General features: G+C 41.0%; 1 pseudogene; it reads left to right on the forward strand.

The window, feature by feature from the left end:
- The first annotated feature begins 1,230 nt into the window (after nt 1-1,230).
- Nucleotides 1,231-3,786, forward strand: LOC121763911 (annotated as a pseudogene).
- Nucleotides 3,787-25,799: the final 22,013 nt, after the last annotated feature.

Genomic DNA, 25,799 nt, shown 5'->3' on the forward strand with positions numbered 1-25,799 from the left:
TATATTCTTGATAGATAACAATAATAATTATTGAGTAATATGATTTGTATATAGATAAATAATTATTCATATTATAGTTATCACTAGATTAATACAATTTGTATAATAATTATTCTCTTAATGTGTATAATGGTATTTATTAGTTAACATACACATAAACTTATACACAAACAAATCGATAATAATAAAGAATTAAAGAATAATACTTTATGTAATTATAATTGTTGTTAAGTTGTAATAATAGAAGATAGTTAAAATATAAACTAATATAAACAATGATGATGGAGATGTATCATGTAGTTATAAATAAGGAGTTTTATCCTATATTGAAAAAAAGAGCAACACATCCAAGAACATGTAGCTATAAAAGATAATCATCCAATACACTTTCTTTCAACCCAAGGGCTCAAGTCTAACATTAAGTGTAAATTGTAACTTATAAGTTGTGACTTGCGACTTATAGTCTCGTTGAAATAAACACTAAAACGAGAAGAAAAAAATTTCGAACCGCTGAACCGGCACGGAACCGGTGGTTTCGACCAAAAACCGGCAGTTTTGAACTGCCTCGTGAACCGGAACCGAAACCGCCGGGACCCTTGGCGGGCCGGTTCCGGTTCATGGAAATGGTGAACCGGCAGTTTTTGAACCGTGTGCACACCTACGTGTCCCACTTTGACCTAACATGAATTTAAAAAAATATAAAGAAAAATATGTTAAAAAAAGTTAGTGGAATATGATATCTACTATTATAAGTATTTTAGTATTGTAAGAAAATGCAAGGAACATGAGTTAGATGGAATATGTTGTCCGCTACTAATATGGTAAAAATAAAGTGAGATACTTAATAAATGACCAATTAAAATAAAAAATTGGATTAAATGTCGCATGTTACAGAATAGTTATTTAACAATAAACACTAGTATATAAAGTCAATATTCAAGTTGGAATAAGATAAAAGTTACTTCCTGTTGTCCCCTGATTCTATAGGATGCTCTTTAATAAATATCTCATTTTATGTTTACCCTAAATTTTACATTTCACTAACTCTATTCTATTCATACTTATTATAAAATTAATATATAAAAATATGATCCATAGTCTACTAACTTTTTTCACCTATTTTCTTTTATAAAGTTAAATCATTTTTTAAAACTTGGACGGATCAAATAAAGGACATTTAATAGGACGTAGAGGAGTAAAAAGAAAGGTCAAATTAGAATGAGAGAGAATGCCATCAAAACCGCACTAGCATTATTGTTTCATCGATCACACATCTCTCTGTGTCCACTAACACAGAGACAGAGATAGTAGTAGTAGTAGTATTGAGCTTAAACATGGCCAAATATGTATGCATCTCTACTCCCTTTCCAATTCCTACTTCTGATTACTGCATATTCATCACCAGACTCGTCCCTCTACAGCGGGTGCTCTCAGATGAAATACACCCTCCCCAAACTCACCCTACCAATCCAACCTAAACTCCCTCATCACATCCCTCCTCAACTCCGCCACATACTCCTCCTACAACCACTTCACCATGCAACAAGACGACGTCGTCTACGGCCTCTACCAGTGCATGCCCGACTGCGCCACCTGCGTCACCCGCCTCGCCTGCGGGGTCTCCGTGCAGCTCGAGGGCTGCTTCGTCAAGTACGACAACGCCTCCTTCATCGGGGCCGAGGACAAGTCGCCCGCGATGAGGAAGTGCGGACCGGATGGGCAGCCGAGACGCCGTGCTTGCGGCGATGTGTGGTGGGTCCGGGGGGCCGTATCGGGTCTGGGGTGCTGAGTGGCGTGGCGCAGTGCGTTGGAGACCTGACTGCGGGGCAGCGTCAGGACTGCGTGGAGGAGGCGATACGGCGGTTGAAGGCGGAGTGCGGCGGGGATATGTTCTTGGGTAAGTGTTATGCGAGGTACACCACTAGTGGGGCCCAAAATTATGCAAGATCCAACCATGGTAAGAAGGAAACCTTTATTTTATTTTTTAATCTCTTAATCTCAGCTAAAATAACGAATTTCTCCAACGTCATAAAAATTTAATAATTGTTGATTAATGTGTTTTATTGGAAACTGAAAATGTAATGTCTCATTTTAACTCAAAAAAAATTTAAGAATTGTTATTAATGCATTTTATTGGAAAGAGAAAATGTGATATACTCCATATGTCCTATAAAAAGAGTCATATTTTATCGTTTTGGTCCATTCCACAAGAAGAGTTATATTTCAACTCATTTTTCTTTATATTTCTTAAAATCTGTGTCATAACTAAATAACACTCTTATTCCGTGACGGGGGAGTATGTCATTTTAACTAGGGAGAAGTCTACATTTTATCTTAAGTTCTTTACTTGGTTTGTGTTAACTTCGTCTTTGAAACAATCAATACTATACACATAAGACAATGCATTATGTTCTAATAAATCCTCCTTACGTCCCCAAAAAATAGATTAGTTTTATCATTTTGAGCCGTCTTTTAAAATTAGACAAAGTCTAAATATGTAAAGTTTTTAACCGATTACATACCACTAATAATATGGACCTCATAATCCACTAACATTACTTCCACTACCTTTTCCCTCTTTCTTTTCTTACTTTTTCGATCTCTTGCTTACTTTACCAATTGCAAATGAAAACCCATGACATATACAAATTTATCAATTTTTGAGGGACAGGAGGAGTATTTTTTATTTGCCACATTATACATACCTTCCCTCAAAATTAATAAAAAAATATATATCAAAAATATTTTTTCCGTCTTATGAAATAGAGACATTTGAGATTACACGGATTTTAATGCATAATAATTAGTAGAAAAAGTTATTGAAGTATATTAGTGGAGAATAAGTTCACCTTAGTAGAGAGAGAATTGTTGCCAAAAGTAGAAGTGTAATGTTTTTATAGGACAAAGGAAGTAATATAATTAGCCATTTTTAAAAGTTACTACAAGATTAACTAAAAATTGACCAAATTTGATGATTTTTATTGCGATTTGCCATTTTTAATCTTCTAATGCATATTAACTACTCCCTCCAGTTTTTTAAATTCAAAACTTTTCTTTTTAGTCCTTTTTTTCAAAATAGATCTTTTAATTTTAGGAAACTTTTTTCCCACTAATTAGGTGAGACTCATTTGTCACTCACACGGAAAAGAGTATAATATTTAGTCCGTTTTTATCTGTCTTTCATACTTAACTAAATATGTATAAAAATTCGTACTATTTCAATAGTTCCTATTTTTAGAAAAGCGGAAAAGAGTATAATATTTGTATTCCACAGAATCCCCACATAGTGAGTCGGAGAAGACATTTGCTCTGATCATTGGATTACTAGCTGGTGTTGCTTTGCTAATCATCTTCCTCACTTTCCTCGGCCGATTGTTTAGTAGAAATGGTGAGGATATATTTCTATATAACTTAATTAAACTCTACTCTAAACTACTGTATTTCTCTTTTTTAACTCAATCTTCTAATTAATCAAGCGCTACTTTTAATATTAGGCTTATTTATGTGCTAACACTGATTAAACTGTAATTCTCTTTTTCATCACAGGGAAATAAGTGGTAAATTAAGGGATCCCAAAGTTGCTATGTGGATTTGCTTTTCCAGTTAAGGACAAACTCCAAAGTTTGCGTTGTCTAATTAATGGAAAACTGATTGGTCTATTCTTTTGTGTTGTATATTTAATTGATGTACAATGTATTTCTTTGATTTTATGCTATCTATGATATTGTACTGTTTGAACATTTTGTCTTAGTTTTGGATGTTTCAAGAATATAGATAAAAAATAGTACAGTGTATTATCTCACTAAACCTTAAATCTTAAAATAATCTCAGTTTAAAAATGGAATCGCTTTCTAAGTACATTACCTTTTTCTTCTTTCTCTTACTTCTTCTTTTCCCTTGTCTTATTTTATCTATTTTTTTTTCTTTTCTCTCTTCTATCTTATTTTATCAGTTTCTTATTAAACTTCGTGTTGTCCATAAATGAAACTATTTTAAGTGGACAGAGAGAGTAGGATTAATACGTTTGACATGAAACGATCATGCTTTAGGGATGAAATACTAATTCATGACAAATGCTACCCCTCAAGGATTGGAAAGTTGAACCTCAAACTATCAATGCAGAATTGCTTACATTTCCGATGAAAAACCTCAAACTATCAATGCAGAATTGCTTACATTTCCGATGTTTTCATCATATCATATACCCCATGCTGCATCATTAGCATAGGTTAATTAGTTGACAAAGAAATGAATATGTGAATGTAAAATAGTGATCTAGGGAAACCACTACTTAAATGCATAACTAGAGAACATGAATTTAGTTCACTATAAGAGCGATTTAGTTCACTACACAAAGGAGTGAACCAAAACGCCATTGTAGTGAACTAAATATCCTTGACGGAATAAATACTTCACTATAAATGTATTTTGGTTCACTCCTTATTTTTAAATTCATATTGTGAACTAAAATGCTCATATAGTGAACTAGATCGTTTTAATTTAATGGCTACGATTTGTTCTCTAGTTATACACTTAGCATTACTTATACTTTAATAATCTCTACGTGAATACATATATACCAACTGCGATGTATATTCTCACCTTTTAATAATCTCTACGTGAATACATATATACCAACTGCGATGTATATTCTCACCTTCAAAATTCGCACACATTAACACTATATAACATAAACTCGAAGGATCATTTGATGATGGAAAGGAATACTATAGAATAGAGCAAGAAAAGGTTTTCAAAAGGCATAGAGCAAGAAAGTTAGCGCTGTCATATCTTACTCTAATAAAGTGGGACAGAATATTTATTTATAAAGAAGACAAGTTTTAATTATTCCTTCCATCCCAGCTTAAGAGTCCTAATTAATTAAGACACGGATTTTAAAAAATATAAAGAAAAGTGGATTAAATAAGTTAGTGGAATATAAGTCCGACTTATATATTACTTTTATAATAAAATATGAATAGAATAAGTTGGTGAAATGTGGGGCATACTTACCATTTATATTAAAAGTGAAATATGACTCAAGTTGTAAGAGGGAGTACATTATTTTACATGATATAACATTCTCCGAAAATATAAGTTAAAAGAGCTAAGGAAGAAGAAGCGAATATGTAAAAGAGTGACTGCAAAATTAATACTTCTTCGATCCACTAAATAGTTTATTTCAATATTTAAGGTACTTTTATATTTTTGGGCACTACTTTTTGTCCATTTTAATCTTAAGGGAAAATTCATCCATCAAAATTAGTTTCATCCATCAAAATTAATAAAGCGATTACAAAATTGATACCTAAACTAACAAAATATTTCATTCTAGGTACTCAAATCACCACTCAAGGTAATTAGTTATTCTTGGACTTCAAATATCCCATATAGTTCATGGAACTTATTGGCCAATGGTCCACGGATCACTGACCCATATACTTCATGGACCAATGATGCATGTACCCATATACTTCATAAACCAAATATATATAAATAATTATCCAAATTGGGTACCTAGAATGAATTTATATTAATTCCTCTATCCAATTTTTTTTATGTCCATTTTGGTTCATTCACGAAAATTATGTCATATCTATTTATTACAAGGTTCTCTCCAATAAGATGAGTCTCCTTTGGCATTAAAAATAAATCAACCATTGTTTCTGTATTTCTCTTTTACTTTACTAATTTTTCATTAAAATTTATGCCGTTACTACCAAGATAAGTTTTGTTGGATACTATATGTTATTACTCCATCTGTTTTTTAAAAATAACAACTATTTTCATTTTGAGTCGTTCCTTAAAAATAGAAACTTTAGAATATTTCTATTTTAGGACATGGACCCCACAATCCACTAACTATATTTTCACTACTTTTTCTCTTCCTCTCTCTTACTTTACTCATTTTTCTTTTCCTCTCTATTACTTTACCAATTTTTCTCACTTACCTTACCAGTTGTGCATTAAAACCCGTGCCGTTTCAAATGTTTCTATTTTTTGAATACGGAGGGAGTATATTGTACTCCCTCCATTATATAGAAATTGGCTGAATTTCTTTTTTCATCCATCCCATAGAAATAGTTCTTATCTATTTATGGAAACTTTTTCTCCATATCTTTTATTACTTTATTATTTATGGACACCACCATCTACTACACTATTCCAACTACTTTTTTTTTCTTCTCTATTACTTTGCAAATTATACATTAAAACTTGTGTCAACTCAATAACATATACTTCATCCGTTCCTTCACAGTTGAGAATGTACTTTTTATTAGCACCAAAAAGACCTTCAAGTATACAGAGTAGATCTAGTATAGCTAATGGTCAGTACCAGATATTGAACACGGGGAAAACGATCACAGACTGACTATCTCTTACTAAGTTTTTTTAACTATTTGGAAAGACAGTTTGGTTTTGGTTTTGAAAGTTAAAAAACTTGAAAATTAAAGAAAGCAAATAAACAATTGCAGATATAACACACATGGCACAAGGATTCGAGTCATGTCATACCTCACGAGAATGCTAAACTCTGGTGTCGGGTGCATATGACGCATCCAGGATTGGCTAAGGCAGGCGCACGAATCACGCTAGGAACGCACTCCGCACCACACTTGCGCATGTCCAGTGGAGCCTAGACATGGCACTTGAATTGGCTATGCAAAAGGAAAATCTTCCGTATAGGCCATGCTTCAAACCTTCCCATTCAATTTCCGGGCCGGGAACAACGTTGTGGCTTAGCCGCCCAACCAACTTCTCCCACTACACTATATTGTCCCCACACACATGTCCATTAACTCGAAGCACCCTAATTTATTAGAATTAATAACATGAATTAAACCATCATTTTTCGCCTTTCTTATCTGTGGATATGATTTTCTTACTTACCGTTTACATTAACAGAGTACTATATACTTGCGGAATGGTTCAATAATATAAAGGACGACTCAAGTTTTGCATATATAGCATTTGTGTTGCTCTAGATTTGGGTACCATGAAATTGTAGAAGACGATGAATCAGTGGGAAACTTGATAGATAGTATGAACTTAGGGTACTTCTGTAATGAGCAATATTGACAGAACCATGATGTGAAATCAACAAGTGGTTGTGGCTGATAGAAAAACTGTTAATGATTTATCCTGATACCACTTATTAGGATCTTCGACTGCATATTGGTTTGATTTTGTCCGCTTTACAGCAAACATGCACGAATTTATTTTTGAGTCACTACCAAAAGACTTCAAACTAATAGAGATTGGATATACCACTTCTAACTTCACTCCACTCTACTAGGTGTGCACACGGTTCATGAACCGCCGGTTCCGGTTCATGAACCGGTGGTTCACGGTTCACGAAATGCATGAACCGGAACCGGCCCGCCTAGGGTCCCGGCGGTTCCGGTTCTAGTTCAAAAAACCAGCGGTTCAAGCGGCGGTTCAAAACCACCGATTTTCGGGCTGGTTCGGCGGTTCCGGGCTGGTTCAGCTGTTCGGCCCCTTTTTTTTGCATTTTTCAATTAAATTACGACTCCAACGTGTAATATTTATTCAAAATGTACGATGAAAGTTGCAATTTTACTGAAATTACACGTTTACAAGTTACAACAATTACAAATCGAAAAATTTAAATACAAGTTACAACAATTACAAATCAAAAAATTTAAATACAAGTTACAACAATTACAAGTTACAACAAGTACAAATCGAAAAATTTAAATACAAGCTACAACAACAACAATTTACAAGTGTTGACAAAAAAGACTTAGAAGTTCTTATTAAAAAAATTATAAGTATATATACTCTTAATCGGCGAAGGAGATCTTTCTACATAACTAAATTAAGGACACCTTTAGCAATTCAACTTTAAATGTTGAGTTTAGTCTAACAATCAACAATTATAGTAGAATTGTCAAAAGTTTTCCGGATTTAGCCGTATAGAGAAATCTACTTCATCGACTAGAGTATATACAAATATGATAAGGCTAATTTCTTGCATAGGTCTAGGGGAAAAATTCGTGAATTTACAGGGTCTAACACTTGTTTAAAGCCAGGTGTGTAGAAGGAATCCGCCAGGTCCAGGAAGGGAAGGCGGTAATCACATGCCCGAGGAAACTGGCGGATAAGTAAACAATGTGCGAAAAATTGCTTGACGGAGGAAACCTCGGAGTTGAAGGGTAGAATAGAGATTTCTACGAAGACTCTAGAAGGTTATGTCCGCATCTATAAAAGGGAGAAGCATGCACGCTGGAGGGATCTTCTCGGTTGGAGGCCTCGCTAACAGCCTGTAGCTTAGTTCACTTTTCACACACTTGGGTTCTTTTCGTGGGGAGATTCAGGGTGACGCACTTTGGGTTCACATCTAGCTTTTTCACGTTTTCGATTGGGTTGTAACACCGTCCTTCTGTGGGGCGAAGAAACAATTTAATTTCCGCTTTCGTACTTTGCTGATTTCGCCGAGCTTCGCTGTTCGAAGCTCGGACCTCTGGTTGTTTTTACCATTTATTCCGTATTTTATGCGAGTTTTATTTTCAGTTATGTCGATGATGTTGATTTCTGGTTTTGCTGCTATGATCTTCTGGAATTTGAGTTAGTTTACTTGTTTTGGATGCGTTTCGCAATTGTTTTCTGAATTTATGCAGGTTGTGGTTGGATCTGGGTGATCGGAGTCTGTTTGTTGATGAATCGGAGAGTTGAGTTCGCTGGTGTTGTGGAGATGTTTGTGATTGTTTGAATTCGGAGTTGATCGGGACAGATCTGTGAAAACCGGAGTTATAGAGTCGATTTTGTCTGTTGTTGGGTTCGGATCGCTTGGATCCGGAGTGGATTAAGCATCCGACGTGAATCTGAGCAAGATTGATTAAATTTCATGCCTAGTTTACGTGTTTTCATTTCATTTCGCCTATTTTACGCAGATCTGATGTATTTCCGGTTCATGGTAAGTTTCCAGCATCCAAATCTTTATATTCTGTTCGAATCCAGATATATGCTCTTCTTTCTCCATTTGCGTGCTTGAATCGGTTAGGAAATTTCATGTCGTTGTTAGTTGGAGCATAAGTTTGCTATTTGCAGCTTTGGCCGTACTTACTATATTTGGAGTCATGGTCCCCGCCGTTTTATTCTCTCTGTCTAGTCTTAATTAGTTAGGCGTTTACTCAATCTAGGAAGTAAAATGTGTCTCTCAGTATTGAAGTCTGATTCTATTTTCCTTTCCGTGTCCTAGGTCTAGCATTTACATTTCGTGCCTAGGTCTAGAGGTAGTTAAAATTCTCAACCCTTTTGCGTGGCAGCAGCCGCTTGTTTCCAGAGTCTCTAAGCACTACTTCACGAATCCATCTTCGTGGGATCGACCCCGCTTCTCTATACTAATTTATAGTATTCGGGTTGAGGGATTTATTTTTGAAGGGAGTCGAGTGTGTCCAACGACAAAAACACTGTTGTTCTCTTGAGTTCCTGGACCTGGTGATCCGGTGGATTTAAGAAGCGTGGTGTCTTGACCGAGCACTTGCTTTAGTTTTCTCTGTGCACACTTGACTTACTTACTATCACTGCTTACAGAGTAACCACCTTTCAAATGGAGTCGTTGCCGGCGATGGATGGCATGCTTTGTGTTAGTGTTCAGAGCCTGTGGTGTAAATAGTTTTGATTTATTTTCTCTCTCTTTTATTTGTAGTTTATGAGCAGAGGCTCAAGATCTACCTACTGGAGCAACTCATCTGGGTGGAAGCACGACCAGTTTAACTGGCGGGTTAAGGATACAGTCTCTACTGTGACCACCAGATCAGGGTTCACCACGGGAGATCCGTTTCCGAGTGAATTTACTAGCGACGAATCTTGGACGTCGTCAGGACGCGAAGATCTAGAGTCACCACCCGAATCAGAAACAGAGTCAGAAACAGGGGAAGCAGAGGAAGTAGTCATGGCGCAAGTAGTAGATCCAGATCTAGAGATCGGTTCACTCACTGCCCATTTAGATGGAGAACCAACTCAAGCAATAGTGATGAATCCACGCCAGATGACTATTGAGATCAAGACAAACGTACTCGGCATCTTGCCAACATTCTCTGGGCGTAGGAATGAGTGTCCGTATGAGTTCCTAAATGAATTCAGTAAGTTGTGTGGTATTCAGAAGAGGCCGAATGATGCAACAGAGGAGGATTATCGCCTACGTGCAATTCCATTTACCTTGAAGGGGGAAGCTAATACGTGGTTATTGAGGTTGCCCCCAGATTCTATCCGCACATGGAGGGACTTCAAGTTGGAATTCTTAGATTATTTCTTTCCATCCAACAAGACGAATGCACTGAAAAAAGAAATACTAGAGTGTAAGCAGGATTACGATGAATCGCTGAGTCAGTATTGGTCGAGATTCAAGGGGTTGTTGGATGCATGCCCGAACCACCGAATGATAGAGGCAGAGACCTACTCTCTGTTTTACGAAGGGGCAACTCCTGAGTCAAAGGACTTAATGAATTCCTCGAGTGGAGGAAATTTCACAAGAAAAAGAGGAAGTGAGGCAAGAGAAATCCTGAGGAAGTTGATCGACGCTAAAAAAACATACGATAACCCTAGGAATGTAGTGAGGAGAGGATCGGTGCATGTTGTAAGAGAGCAAGAAGATGACAAAGTAGAAGCAAGAATTGATAGGCTCGAGAAAGCTCTTTTGAATGCGATTGAAAAGACGATTCCACTGGCTTCACAAAGGAAGGTGAAATCTCCTAGACCAGGAGATAATCAAATTCTGCAATATTACGGGACCCAGGAAGGAGATTATCAGGCCCAGGTCAATGCAATGGGAAGTTGGAATCCCGATGGGAGCTGGAATCCAGGGAGACAGAGAGATGCGCCCTGGAGAAACCATCCAAATTTCAGATGGACTGACAATGAGTAGAATCAGCCGGCACCACAACAAAGTCAGCAATTTGCACCTTAGCCCGAAAGACAAGGTAACTGGTCAGGAAGGAATCAAGAGGGGCAGGGCAGCTGGATCAATCGGAACCAAGGAGACCATTCGAGCTGGGGAAACAGAAATCAGAACAGTCAAGGGAACTCTTATGTACCACCGCACCAAAGGAATTTTCAGAACAATTACCAGGGTCAAGGAAATCAATACAACAACTCTTCAGGAGGTCAAGGAAACGCTCGTCAGGGTCAAGTGAGTGGACCGACTCTGAGCATAGGGCCAGGGCCAGGGCCAAGTCAGCCATCGAAATCACCAAAGAGTATCGATGATATGGTGCACGATCTCGTCAGTTCTCAGCAGCATATGCAAAACAACCTGCAATCGAACAATGACGTAGTGCACAAGCTTCAAGATGCTCAACATGAGCAAAAGGCAGCAATGGATATGTTGGCCAAGCAGTTATCTTAGATAGCCACTTCTTTGAGTGATATGAGGGGAAATGAAGGGAAGATTCCCGCCTCCGTAAGGCCACCGGATAGAGCGAATATAAGTTAGATTACCTTGAGATTCGGGAAAGGATATGATGGGCCAGTGGTAAGAACGAAAGAAGCGACAAGCCCCAAGGAAGGCAAGGACGATGATACAATTCCTAGGCCTAGGAACGTGGAGGGAGGAACTTCCTGGGTCAAGGATGACCTTAAGACAGGGGATTTGGAGAAACCCTTGCCAAGGTCAGCTAAGCCTTTTTTCCTAGATCCAGAGCCGGAGTTGGAGAACGAGGCAGTAAGGGAGGAAACTAGAGAATTCTTAGCTGAAAGCTCTACAGGAGCAGGGAAGCGACTGAAGCCTTTCCCAAGCCGGGGGGAAGCCAAGAAGAAGAAGGAAGAACCGGTGGACTTCATGGATATTTTCAGGAAATTGGAGATTAATCTACCATTTTTACAGGCCTTGAAATTGCCGGTGTTTAGCAAGTTCATCAAGGAATTTATAGCTGGGAAGGCTAGACCCAGTGGGAAAATTTTGATAGGCGAGAACGTCTCTGCAGTGATTCAAAAGCGGAGGATGCCTTCGAAATGCAATGATCCAGGTATGTTTACCTTACCCATCTCTATTGGTGATGTAAAAATCGAGCATGCTATGTGCGATTTAGGTGCATCCATAAATGTGTTACCACTGTCTATTTACAAGAAGTTAGTAGGGGTAGGCATGGTGGACACGAAAGTTGTGATCCAATTGGCAGACATGTCATGCATTTGTCCTGAAGGAGTGCTTGAGAATGTAATAGTAAAGGTACATGACTTCTTGTACCCAGCTGATTTCCATGTGATTAGAATGAGTGATAATGAATCTGCAGAGTCTGGCGGAGTACTTTTAGGGAGACCCTTCCTGCGTACCGCCAAGACTATCATTGATATTTTTGATGGTACCATCTGCCTTGATTATAATGGGGAGAAATATACATTCAGCATAGATGAGGCAATGAAAAAACCTCTTGACGTTGAAAATTTGCATGCTATAGATGTTATTAATCCCTTGGTCCAGGAATACCTTGAGACAGAATTAATGCGGGAACAGATCGAGAATTCCGAGATGAGTCATGCCATTGATAGAGAAGTAGCTAGTTGGTGTCAAGCAATGAACACGAGTGAGTTATCAGATGATGAGCTAGCTGAAGCGATTCTGGAATTCTGTGCGAACCCGAAGCTAGCTAGATCAAGGAAGGCACCTTATGTGGCGAGCATGGACAATTCTACTAAGTCTAAGAAGAGAATCGCAACAGAGTCGACAGAGAAAAATCCCTTGCCCCAGGAAAAAGATGTCCCCAAGAAAGAATTGAAAACGCTTCCACCTGGGCTCAAGTATGCGTATCTGGAGAAGAATGAAAATTTCCCGGTAATTATTAACAGCAGCTTGACCAAGGGACAAGAAGAGAAATTGTTGAATGTGATCCGGAGACACAAGAAGGCTATTGGGTGGACACTCTCTGACTTGGTTGGAATCAGTCCAGATATGTGCATGCATCACATTCGTCTAGAAGAAGGAGCAAAAGCCTGCAGGGACCCGCAACGCAAGTTGAATCCGAACATGAGGGAAGAAGTGCTGAAGGAAGTATTGAAGCTGCTATCCCTAGGAATCATATATTCCATACCAGACAGTGAATGGGTTAGTCCAGTACATATGGTACCAAAGAAGTCAGGAATACAGGTGGTTAAGAATGATAAAAATGAGTTGGTCCCCACTCGACTTGTTACTGGGTGGAGGATGTGTATTGACTACCGGAAGCTGAACGAGGCTACTAAGAAGGATCACTTCCCGTTATCTTTCATTGACCAGATGTTGGAGAGGTTGGCGGACAAGCAATATTTCTGCTTCCTGGATGGATATAGTGGGTATTTTTAAATCTATGTGGATCCCGAGGACCAGGAGAAGACAACTTTCACGTGTCCCTTTGGAACGTATGCTTATAGACGGATGCCGTTTGGTCTGTGCAATGCGCCAGGCACCTTTCAGCGGTGTATGATGAGTACCTTCTCGGATCTCCTGGAGGATTGCATCGAGATTTTTATGGATGACTTCACTGTGTACGGGAATTCATTTGACTCGTGTTTGGTAAGTTTGGATGTAGTGCTGAGGATGTGTCAGGAGAATCACTTGGTTTTGAATTTCGAGAAATGCCACTTTATGGTCCCAGAGGGAATTGTCCTAGGGCATGTGGTATCGGAAAGAGGCATACATGTAGATCAAGCAAAAATCGATGTTATCCCAAAACTGCCTTACCCGACGAATCAGAAAGAGGTGAGAGGATTCCTAGGGCATGCAGGATTTTATAGGAGGTTTATAAAGGATTTTGCGAGAATTGCTCAACCACTCACTCACTTATTGCATAATGATGTGGAGTTTGTTTTCGATGAGGAGTGCAAAAAAACTTTTCAGTTGTTGAAGGATAGGTTAGTTTCTGCTCCCATTATTAGAGCGCCCGACTGGAATCTACCCTTTGAGATCATGTGCGACGCAAGCTACTACGCCGTGGGAGCGGTGCTAGGTCAAAGAGTTGATGGGAAAAGCTACGTGATTTTTTATGCATCCAAGACACTAAATCAAGCTCAGAAGAATTATGACACCACTGAAAAGGAGATGCTGGCTGTTGTATACTCATTCGAGAAGTTTAGCCGTACTTGCTGGGGTTGAAGGTGATCGTTTTCACAGACCACACGGCTATTAACTACCTGCTGGCGAAGAAGGAGTTCAAACCAAGATTAATCCGTTGGGTGTTACTTTTACAAGAATTTGATTGGGAGGTCAAGGATAAGAAAAGGAACTGAGAACAAGGTGGCTGACCACTTGAGTCGTATTTTTCAAGGGGAGACTGAGGAAGCAATTCCAGATGCATTCCCCGAGGAACATCTGTACTATTTAGGAGAACTTCCTAGACCCGTCAATTTGGAAAAGATCATGGCGTTAACAGATCCAGGAGATTCTGAGAGAGGAAAATGTCGTCTAAACGATGAGCCATGGTTCGCAGACTTGGCAAACTACTTGGTCACTGGACGCAGGAAATTTCCCGGGCCCAGAGGATGAAGCTCAAAATCAAGGCCAAGTATTATTTCTGGGATGACCCGTATTTGTGGAAAATGGGAGCTGACCAAGTGATTTGAAGATGCATACCAGAATGGGAACAAAGGGATGTGCTGAACCATTGCCATGCCCTAGCTTGTGGAGGTCACTTTGGACCTAGGAAGACTGCAAGGAAGGTGTTAGATAGTGGTTTTTACTGGCCTACATTGCATAAGGATGCTTTCGAGTTTTGTCAAGACTGTGAGAGGTGTCAACAGACAGGGGGAATCTCCAGGAGGGACAAAATGCCACAAGTTCCAGTGATTGTGTGTGAGATCTTCGATGTCTGGGGAATGGATTTAATGGGTCCATTTCCGTCTTCATACGGGAACGCATACATACTTGTGGCAGTTGATTATGTTTCAAAGTGGATAGAGGCCAAGGTGACCACATCTTGTGAAGCCAAAGAGGTAGCGAAATTTCTTAGAGCTAACATCTTTAACAGGTACGGAGTGCCCAGAGCTATAATATCTAATAATGGGACGCATTTCCGTAACCGGACTATTGAAGCTCTAATGAGAAAGTACGGAGTTCACCATCGCCTTTCCACACCATATCATCCTCAATCAAATGGGCAAGCTGAAATATCAAACAGGGAAATCAAAGCGATTCTGGAAAAGACGGTTAATCCGTCAAGGAAGGCCTGGAGTAAGAGACTTGATGACGCACTATGGGCATACAGAACAGCATATAAAACGCCCATTGGAATGTCTCCTCACAGGTTAGTATTCGGCAAGATGTGTCACTTGCCGGTGGGAATTGAGCATAGGGCGTACTGGGCAGTCAAGGAGATTAATATGAATCCTCAAGCCTGTGAGGGAGAGAGGAAATTGCAGCTCCAGGAGTTGGAAGAATTGAGGCTTGAGTCTTACGAATCAGCGATGTGGTACAAAGAAAAGACCAAGCTTTGGCATGATAAGAATCTCCGGACCAAGGAACTGCAAGTTGGGCAGAAAGTTCTCCTGTTCCAATCCCGGCTCAAGTTAATGCCTGGTAAGCTGAAGTCCAAATGGACTGGACCATACACTATTGTGAGTCTTCGTGCAAATGGAGCAGTAGAGATCCAGGGAAGTGCTTCAAACTCAACTCCTTTTCTTGTCAACGGTCATCGTGTGAAGGTATTTAGGGATAACTCGGAGCTGTGTGTAGTGGATGAAATGCCACTACGCGCACTCCCTGATATCGCCTGATCGGTCTAGGAAGTGAGTGTTCTTAAGGATTTCCTAGGTCCAGTATCCAAGAAGTTTTACCATGACCTGACCTAGGAATCGTGAGAACACTTGAACACAATTTGTAAATATTTAATTGTTTTCCTTAAATCAAGAAAACCCAAACAAATCAGAAAAAAATAATCTTCCAAAAATATTTTCGAAATACCAGACTCCTTGGGAATGTTTTTGATATTGTCATATCCTAGACCTGGGGGTCTGGCGTTTCATTTTTTTAGTTTGATTCTTTTTTTTTATGTGTAGTTCTGCAGAGAGTATCTACTGGGGCAAGGAGTTGAGGAGCAAAACATTGGAGGGAATTGGCACCGGTTCGGATTTCAAAAAACTAAAGGGGCACCTTTATGAGGAGACGTACGGTCGCTAGTGTCATGCCTGCAAAACCGTCCTCGTCCATACCCATCAGCTAATAACCGTGTGCTGCTTTTTATTTTTCATTACTCACTCTCTCTCTACATTCGAAAATCCCCAAAATTTCTCTTTAGGTTTTCTTTCTCTAACCCTAATCGAGAAAATTCCGTCCGAGTTTCGGTAAAAATTTTGCAGCATTCTTCATTGACAACAAACAGGGTGCCGAAAGTACTTCAGGATCCGCCGATTCTAATACGGTGGCGTTCATGGCTGACCTCCTACAAAAATTTGGGGGGCCAGAAAAGGCAATGGAGGCATTTGCTATGTTCGCGGCTGTGATGGGGAAATCTGTGGCCGTTTCAACATCTGCCGTACCACCCCCACCGGAAACTTCAGGGGTTTCAACATCCCAACCGGAAGACGTCGCAGAACCTGGCACTGCCGTCCCGGAGACAGCCGCCACAGAAAAGCACGAAGAAGAAGCAGATCTGGCGGCATGGCTGGGATTATTGGCTGTAAGTGAACCCAGGTTAGATTCTGTCGCTGAGAGGGAATCCCCTGTTTTAAATGATGAAGTAGTTGGAGTTCCTGAGGGGATGAACTGTGTTTGCCGCCGTGGGTTTTGTGGAGAAAGAAACCCTACCAGAATCTGTGGGTGTGGATCTTTCTGTTGTTGCTGATAGTCGTACAGAGGGGGAATCCCCTGTTTTGAAAAAGTTTGGAGGAGGGAAACCCCAGTTGTTGGTAGTGATGTTCCAGAGGGCGACGAAGCCCTAAATTCTGATAGAAAATTAGCGGGGGACACCCCAGAAGTCGTTGAGGGCGCCGAAGCCCTAACTGTTGAGGAAGATGTCAAAGAGGGGGAAACCCCTGGGAAGTCCGCGGGTATTGAAGCCCGCGTTGTACAAGAGTTGGTTGGGGTAGAGTCCCATGTTTATCTCAAGGGGGCGACCCCTTTTATGTCTGACAAGGGAGAAGCCCTCGTTGCTGATGCTGAACAAGAACCCGGAGGCGACAGGATGACTTTGATGGTAGATCTGACTGATGTCCCCGTTAGGACCGATTCACCAGTTAACGCACGGGAAGCTCGTCGAGGTTTACGTGATTAAATAGAGGAACACGTCCCGCGGACAGAAGCAGGGTCGCTGGATCTAGAGCCTGCAGCTCCTGACCAGGTAAACTCTCCTAGACCTACTGATGGGGAGAGCGACAAGGAGGAGCGCCGACACGCGGTCGAGAGGAAGAGGAAAGGAAAACAGATTGCTCCTTCCTCGACCAAGAAAGCAAAAGGGAAGTCCGTTGAACCCTCTTTCCATCCACCTGCTAAGGTACCGTACGCTGCTGAGTCCGGAAGCCCTGATGGGTCCAGTGACTCCGTAGAAGAACAAGAGGTGGAGCTCAACTTTGAACCGAAAGAAATCTGGATTACTAAAGAGCTTCTGAACGAGATGAGGAAGTTCGCGGACCCAAAACGCACAGCAATATACACGGAGAAGAGTGGTTTAGGAAAGGTTGCTAAGTCCGGGAAGATGTATGACTCGGTGGAACTAAAGGAGATCTCGAGCAACGATGAATTTCGGGGGTATATAGAGGCAATCGGCTTTGACTGGTTGCTAAAGCATAGCACCCTTGAGATTCCGATAGACTTGGCCCGGGAATTTTTCTCGACTTTTCAGTTTAAATCTACCACCGACTTGGATGTCGATTCCATTAACTTCCGGCTCTTCACCGAAGAACATGTGATGAGCATCCGTGAATGGACCTTACGGATGGGTCTGCTGACGCGTACAGAAGATGACGAAGGATTATGGAACGAGAGAATGGTCGGCCCACCAAAGTTCACGCCAGGTTTCAAAGCGCAGAGCGCATGGGAGTTCTTGACCCACCCGAGGGTGGGTCAATTTAAAACTAGTTTTTCAAAGGCCCACCATATCGAGAACAGGATCCTGAGGTTCGCCCAAACCTTCATTAGGTATAATCTGATTGGCACAACAACGCATTGACGACTCCCGACTTATACTTTACCTGGTGCTTGGCCACGGGTGTACGTGTCCACTAGGGCTACTGGTTAGCCCAAGCCTGCCACCAAGTAACTGCCAACCCTTCCCGGCATCTATACACATGCCATCTTCTAAGGGCTTATCTACAGCGGAATGTGATCATGAAGATCCACAAGTCCTGCCGAGAAGTGAAGATGTGTCTACCCCCAGAGGTTTTCAACATGGATTACTTCTTCAACAAGGGGCTGCTAATCACGCATGGGAGGGATGTCTGTTTTTATGAAGTTGGTAAGTCGGAAGCCCAGATCAAACAAGAGCAAGAGGTGGCGGGGGTGACAAAAATTGCTGATGTGGATGCAGCCAGAGAGTCAGTCGTGGAAGTGGAAGTGATGAGGAAGGAAGTCGGATGGATGAGATCCGAAATTCAAAAGGTGAGGGAAGAGATCGTGGCCCTACGGGGTAAAGGGAAGGACAGTGTTGGGGCTGAGGGAGTCCGGAAAGAAGTTGTCGGAGTAAGAACGGAGAACGACGAAATGAAAACGGAAGTCAGGAAGGTTAGGGAGGAAATGGTGGCCCTCAAGGGGCGCATTTCTGATCTGGTGGAGACATCATCCAGATGTACTGAGAGGATGACGGAAGGTGTCGCATTAATAATGACGATGATGAAGTGGTTGCGCGAGAAATTTCCGGACGCACCAAAGTCACTTCCTGGATCCAGTGGCGGAACCACGGCGCCAAGTCCAGGAAGTTTATCTATCCAGAAGCCGCCACAAGTCACCAAGCCTCTGACCATCCTGTCTTCTGCTAGACCCGTGACTTTAAAGAAGACCGTACCCAGACAGACAGAAGAGAGGACAGAGAAGCCGGAATCGCCGGCAAGAAAGAAGGCTAAAGTGACCCAACAGGCCGTGCCGCCCAAGTCTGGCTCCCAAGGGGGCCAGACCCTGAATTAATTCCCCCCAACCCAAGTAACTTTTACTTTTCATCTTTTATTGCTTTCTGTTTTTGTTTTTCTGTGCCAGTATGCTTGTTCTGTACTTATGTGTTGCAATTTCCCACACTTAGCCCATTCTTTGGTCTAAGTGTGAGAAGGGGTTGTGCCATTTTTGCATGTTTGGTTTTAGTTGTTGAACTTTCTCCCACTTAGCCCGGTGTACGGTTTAAGTGTGAGAAGTTTGTTTTGTTTTTAGCATGTTGTTTGTTCGTTTTGTGGTCTGCTTTGTGTTGTTCATACTTCCCTGTTTCCCCCCTTCACTAGGATAGCTTGGGGACAAGCTTGAGTGAAGTGGGAGGGGGAGGGAATAGGTGCAGTATATAAATAAGAGTCTTAGAGTCTTCAGTTTTTTTTTATTTTATTTTTGCGTGTTGCATGAGCTAGTGGATACAATAAGGCAAAAATTCCCTTAGTAAGAGCAATTGAAGAAAGGATACACGTCAACTTTGATGCCCTTTTCCTTAATAAACCAAAAGCGGTTTGGATGAAGTGAGGACGATAGTGGATGCATTAGATAACCTAGCTGTGCAGCCCTACTATAAAAGTGAGTTATAAGCCTAAACACTTTGAGCTAACATGAAAAAAATGGACAGCCACTTGATGCTTAGGGAGCAGAGTACAAAGGAGGAAAAATGGGTTATGGGGGAATAAGCTGGACGAAGTCCAGAACTGTTGGTATAAGCTGGACGAAGTCCAGGAAAAGGAGGTATAAGCTGGACGAAGTCCAGGGGAGGAGAAAATTGAAAAAAAGGGGGAGGTATAAGTTGGACGAAGTCCAAGGAAAAAAAGGGGAAAAAAGAATAAAAATTACCTGACCTAAAAAAAAAGAGATGATAGAAAGGAGAAACTCTCGTAACCCAACGCATCAGTGGTGTAACTTTAACTTTGGAGCGTTTTGGTCCTAACATCCCTGGTGAGGAATGAGCGATCGAGCGAACCTAACCGCTAGGAAATCCATAGGCTTCTTGACAAACTGACGGACCGTTTAGGTCGACGAAGGAAGAGGAAGGATTTGAATACTGTAGACAATAAGAGAGAACTTAAGCTTGTGGGGACCGTTGCCTAAAAGTTGAAACTAGTGCATGCTTATTTGTTGTGTTTTGTGTTCTTTGTGTGTTATTTTTCTTTTCTGAATCTGTAGTTGTCTAGGTCTAGGAGTCTGTTTTTGTGTTAGTGTCTTGTTTATAGAGTCGTTCTTGGGAACCGTGCATTGAAATTCGCCTTATTTCTTTTTTTCTTGTCTTTCATACTTGAGGACAAGCATGGTTTAAGTGTGAGCAGTTTGATAAGGCTAATTTCATGCATAGGTCTAGGGGAAAAATTCGTGAATTTACAGGGTCTAACACTTGTTTTAAGCCAGGTGTGTAGAAGGAATCCGCCAGGTCCAGGAAGGGAAGGCGGTAATCACATGCCCGAGGAAACTGGCGGATAAGTGAACAATGTGCGAAAAATTGCTTGACGGAGGAAACCTCGGAGTTGAAGGGTAGAATAGAGATTTCTACGAAGACTCTAGAAGGTTATGTCCGCATCTATAAAAGGGAGAAGCATGCACGCTGGAGGGATCTTCTCGGTTGGATGCCTCGCTAACAGCCTGTAGCTTAGTTCACTTTTCACACACTTGGGTTCTTTTCGTGGGGAGATTCAGGGTGACGCACTTTGGGTTCACATCTAGCTTTTTCACGTTTTCGATTGGGTTGTAACACCGTCCTTCTGTGGGGCGAAGAAACAATTTAATTTCCGCTTTCGTACTTTGCTGATTTCGCCGAGCTTCGCTGTTCGAAGCTTGGACCTCTGGTTGTTTTTACCATTTATTCCGTATTTTATGCGAGTTTTATTTTCAGTTATATCGATGATGTTGATTTCTGGTTTTGCTGCTATGATCTTCTGGAATTTGAGTTAGTTTACTTGTTTTGGATGCGTTTCACAATTGTTTTATGAATTTATGCAGGTTGTGGTTGGATCTGGGTGATCGGAGTCTGTTTGTTGATGAATCGGAGAGTTGAGTTCGTTGGTGTTGTGGAGATGTTTGTGATTGTTTGAATTCGGAGTTGATCGGGACAGATCTGTGAAAACCGGAGTTATAGAGTCGATTTTGTCTGTTGTTGGGTTCGGATCGCTTGGATCCGGAGTGGATTAAGCATCCGACGTGAATCTGAGCAAGATTGATTAAATTTCATGCCTAGTTTACGTGTTTTCATTTTATTTCGCCTATTTTACGCAGATCTGATGTATTTCCGGTTCATGGTAAGTTTCCAGCATCCAAATCTTTATATTCTGTTCGAATCCAGATATACGCTCTTCTTTCTCCATTTGCGTGCTTGAATCGGTTAGGAAATTTCATGTCGTTGTTAGTTGGAGCATACGTTTGTTATTTGCAGCTTTGGCCGTACTTACTATATTTGGAGTCCCCCGCCGTTTTATTCTCTCTGTCTAGTCTTAATTAGTTAGGCGTTTAGTCAATCTGGGAAGTAAAATGTGTCTCTCAGTATTGAAGTCTGATTCTATTTTCCTTTCCGTGTCCTAGGTCTAGCATTTACATTTCGTGCCTAGGTCTAGAGGTAGTTAAAATTCTCAACCCTTTTGCGTGGCAGCACCCGCTTGTTTCCAGAGTCTCTAAGCACTACTTCACGAATCCATCTTCGTGGGATCGACCCCGCTTCTCTATACTAATTTATAGTTTTCGGGTTGAGGGATTTATTTTTGAAGGGGAGTCGAGTGTGTCCAACGACAAAAACACTGTTGTTCTCTTGAGTTCCTGGACCTGGTGATCCGGTGGATTTAAGGAGCGTGGTGTCTTGACCGAGCACTTGCTTTAGTTTTCTCTGTGCACACTTGACTTACTTACTATCACTGCTTATAGAGTAACCACCTTTCAAAATACAATTATGTAATTGTATTTGCATATTTTTAAAATAGGAACAAATGGGAAAAAAAGAAATAAAGGAAAAAGGACTTGAACTCAACTTAAATTTAAAATTTAAGTTGAGATGCCTACGTATCCCCAATGCTCATTTGCAGTAGGGAATCAAAGCCCACGTAGTTCTCTTACCTTACTTACCCATTTGGCATGGCCGGCGGCGGTTTACGGTTGGCTTACGATTCATCCCCGGTGAATTCATCTTGTGATCCCTCCTGACGATCATCCCAATCATTTTCTTGTTCTCTGACGTCGGCTTTGGCCCAATCATCAAGTAACATCACGGCTTCCATATTTTTCGCCGAGAGCTTACTTCTTGATTTATCCAACACACACGAGCCAACACTAAAAGCGGACTGGACGGCGACAGTGGAAGCTGGAACAGAGAAAATCTCCTTGGCCATTGACGCAAGGATGGGAAAATCTTTCTCGTGGGTTCCCCACCAATCGAGGACGTCGATTTGGGCCGGAGGAGTAGGACCTTCATCACCAAATGAAAAGAGTGAATCGAAATATAAATCCAATTCACTTACTATACCTGAGCTCCTTCCGCCGGTGCTGTAGCTGTATAGGTCGGCTAGTTGGGACGCGGCGTCGGGGTCATCATAATCGGCTTGAAATGCAAAGCCATAGTTATGTTGTGGAGGAGGGGGGGTCTTCTGACTTGGTGGGTGTTGTTATACTTGGTTTCATATTCGGTGTAGAGAGCGCGCAAGTTAAACTCGAAGGTTTGTTGGATAATGGACCGGTCCGGGAGGGTTATTTGAATGGTTTCTGAGAGGTCTACTCCAAATTCGTCACTGGTATCGGATTGGAGTGCTTGAAGGGGGCCAAGATCAATTGAATTCAAGTTGTTATAATAAAAATCCAAAATCCGTGAGGTACCGGCTAATTTCCATTTTGGATCCAATACCTTTGCAAACAAAAATACGGTTGGAATCTCACTGAAATACTTGAGCCATTTTTCAATCATGTAATATAAGACACACATTAGCTCAGGCGAAGAGGAAGCATTTATCATTGCAGTTTTAAACCCAAGGGATATGTACATGCAATGTTCTAAAACACGAACAGCAGTGCAATAATAAACACCCGACAATTCAACAGTAGCATTTTTAAAATTTTTAAACAATTTAAATAAAGCCACACTATGTTCCCAACAACTATGCGAAAGATATAAATCATGAACGGGATAGGTTCTATAAAAATCACATAAAGCATCTTTATGTGTCAAAGTAGAATTCAGACAATCATATGTCGAATTCCATCTATGAGACACATCCATAGTAAAATTCGTATACCTGACATTCTTTTGATGGCAATATTTCTTCCATGCTTTGCCAATAGGTGGCTTTTGATGGATTAATCTAACTGCAGTTCTAATAGGAGAAACATGTTTTTGCCATAATTCAAGTGCATCTTGTACACATAAATTTAAAATATGACAAATGCATCTTTGATGAAAATACTTACCTCCAATTACCGGTGTACAAGCCGCAATCAAATTGCCAATTGCTGCCGTGTTGGCGGTTGCATTATCAAAACTTATAGAAAATATCTTGTTGCATAATTGAAACTCATTTAAAACTTGTATAATCAAAGAAGCAATTTCGGGTGCAGTGTGTGGAGTTTCAAATTCTCTAAAACCTATTAAACGCTTGTTTAAAGTCCAACTATTGTCCACAAAGTGAACCGTAATGCCCATGTATGAATGACGGTTAAAACAATCCGTCCGCACATCGGAGCAAATGTTCACTCTGTGACCCAAGTTGACTAAATAACGTGTTAATTCTACCTTTTTCTCCAAACATTGCCGAACGGTAGATCGTTGCACGGTCATTCTACCAATTCTCTTGATTGCTACGTTCAAACCACTTTGCATAGTAGCCTCAAATTTTTTGTCATCATAAACGTTAAAAGGAAAGTGCTTCATTGCCGCCCATCTAGTCATAACATCAGAAAAAAAATTTTGATCATATTTAAACAGAGGCGTACCTGACGAACCCGAGCCGCCGGGCGGCCCTGGTTGGAAGTTGAGTTGGGTTTGGGTAGAGGTAGTGCCGCATTCTACCGGATGCTTTGTCACCAAATGGTGACAGAGGGTGCCATATCCTCCACCACTCGCAAATTTGTACACTTTATCGCAATAGTTGCAGTAAGCATGAAACGCCGATGTCTCTTCTTGCGAGTGCGGATCATGAGGACTTGGAATCACCACCGGGACCTTCTTGTAGTGTTTGACAAAAATGTCAGATTTCAAAGCTTTTGCCGGGTTAGTGGGTGGAGGGGGAGGCATCTCCTCATTTCCACCGGTGCTAGACGGAATACGAGAATGAGATCTATCCTCGTTGCTGTCCGAGTCCGAGTCCGACGATATAGCAAAGTCGTCTTGTTGGGAACCACCTCCCCTACCCCTACCTTGTTGCATTTCAGCGAGTAGCATGGCGGTCCTATGATCTTCTTCCAACTACAAATATTATATAAGTTGAAGTTATAAGTATAAGTATAAGTATAAGTATGAACACAAAAAAATTATGAACTCAATTTTATGAAATTATGAAATATGAATTGTAAAAATAATTTTTCATTACTTACTTGCATGCGTTCAGCCTGCACTCGAGAAACCTCTTCCATAATTTCTCGACGACTAGGTCGCCTTGATTTTGAGGGACGAGTAGTACTTTGATCTTGGGCAATTCTCTTGCCCCGATCACCACATCCGGATCCACCACGAAAAGAAGACATATTGATTATATGAAAGTAGTATGGATGGAATAGGTATGGAGTATAAATGATGAATTACGAGCACAACAACAAATATAGTAGTAAGCAGAAACTAGTAAACAGCGTGAGCAATTAGAGAGAATGAGGAGAGAATAGAGAAATTGAGATTGAGAAGAGAAATTCTTATTAACACAAGAATGGGGTGAGGAGAAATGAAGGGGAAGTGGGGTATTTATAGGAGTAAAATTGGAAGAAATAAATAAAAAAAATAAAAAATTTCAAATTTTAAATTTCAAATTTTCGGACAAACCGCCGGTTTACCGCCCAAACCGGCGGTTCACCCTCGAAACCGGCGGTTTTTCCACAAAATCGGCGGTTTTTCCACGGTTTTCCGACAGAAAACCGCCGGTTTCTGACTGACACGCATGCCAAAGCTCTGCACCCTAGCCCCTACGCCTGAAAAGCTCCCGGAACCGGCGGAAACCGGTCGAAACTGCCGGTTTGAACCGCGGTTTTCGTCCAAAACAGGCGGTTTTCGCCCTAAACCGGCGGTTTTCATCAAAACCGCCGGTTCACACCAGTCCCTACTTTGAACCCCTACGAACCTATCCCCGAATTAGCCGTTTGAACCGTTGAACCGGCGGTTCAAACCGACGAACCGCCGGTTCACGGTTCATGATTTTGCCGAACCTGAACCGGTCCGTGTTAACCGCCGAACCGCCGGTTCTAGTTCCGGGTCCGGTTCACGAACCGGCGGTTAACCGCCTGTCCGGTCGGTTTGTGCACACCTACCCTCTACTCTCCGATTTAGTGTGGGATTTGCAACCCAACAAGGTGAGCTAAAGGAAAAAATCCATCCATATTCACCTTGGAAGACTACTTAGTCAATTCCTGCTAAAATACATTTATGAATCTTAGTGTTCACACCACCTAGGACATGTAGAATCTTGTCCCCATTATGATTGTATTCATCTTTTGTATGAGAAAATAACTTTGACAGACTAAGTTAAATAGACATGCCATTTTCAAATTAAGCACAATAGATATATTAGGCATTCGGCAATTTATT

This window comes from Salvia splendens, chromosome 14 (genome assembly GCF_004379255.2).
Source record: "Salvia splendens isolate huo1 chromosome 14, SspV2, whole genome shotgun sequence".
Classification (NCBI taxonomy): domain Eukaryota; kingdom Viridiplantae; phylum Streptophyta; class Magnoliopsida; order Lamiales; family Lamiaceae; genus Salvia; species Salvia splendens.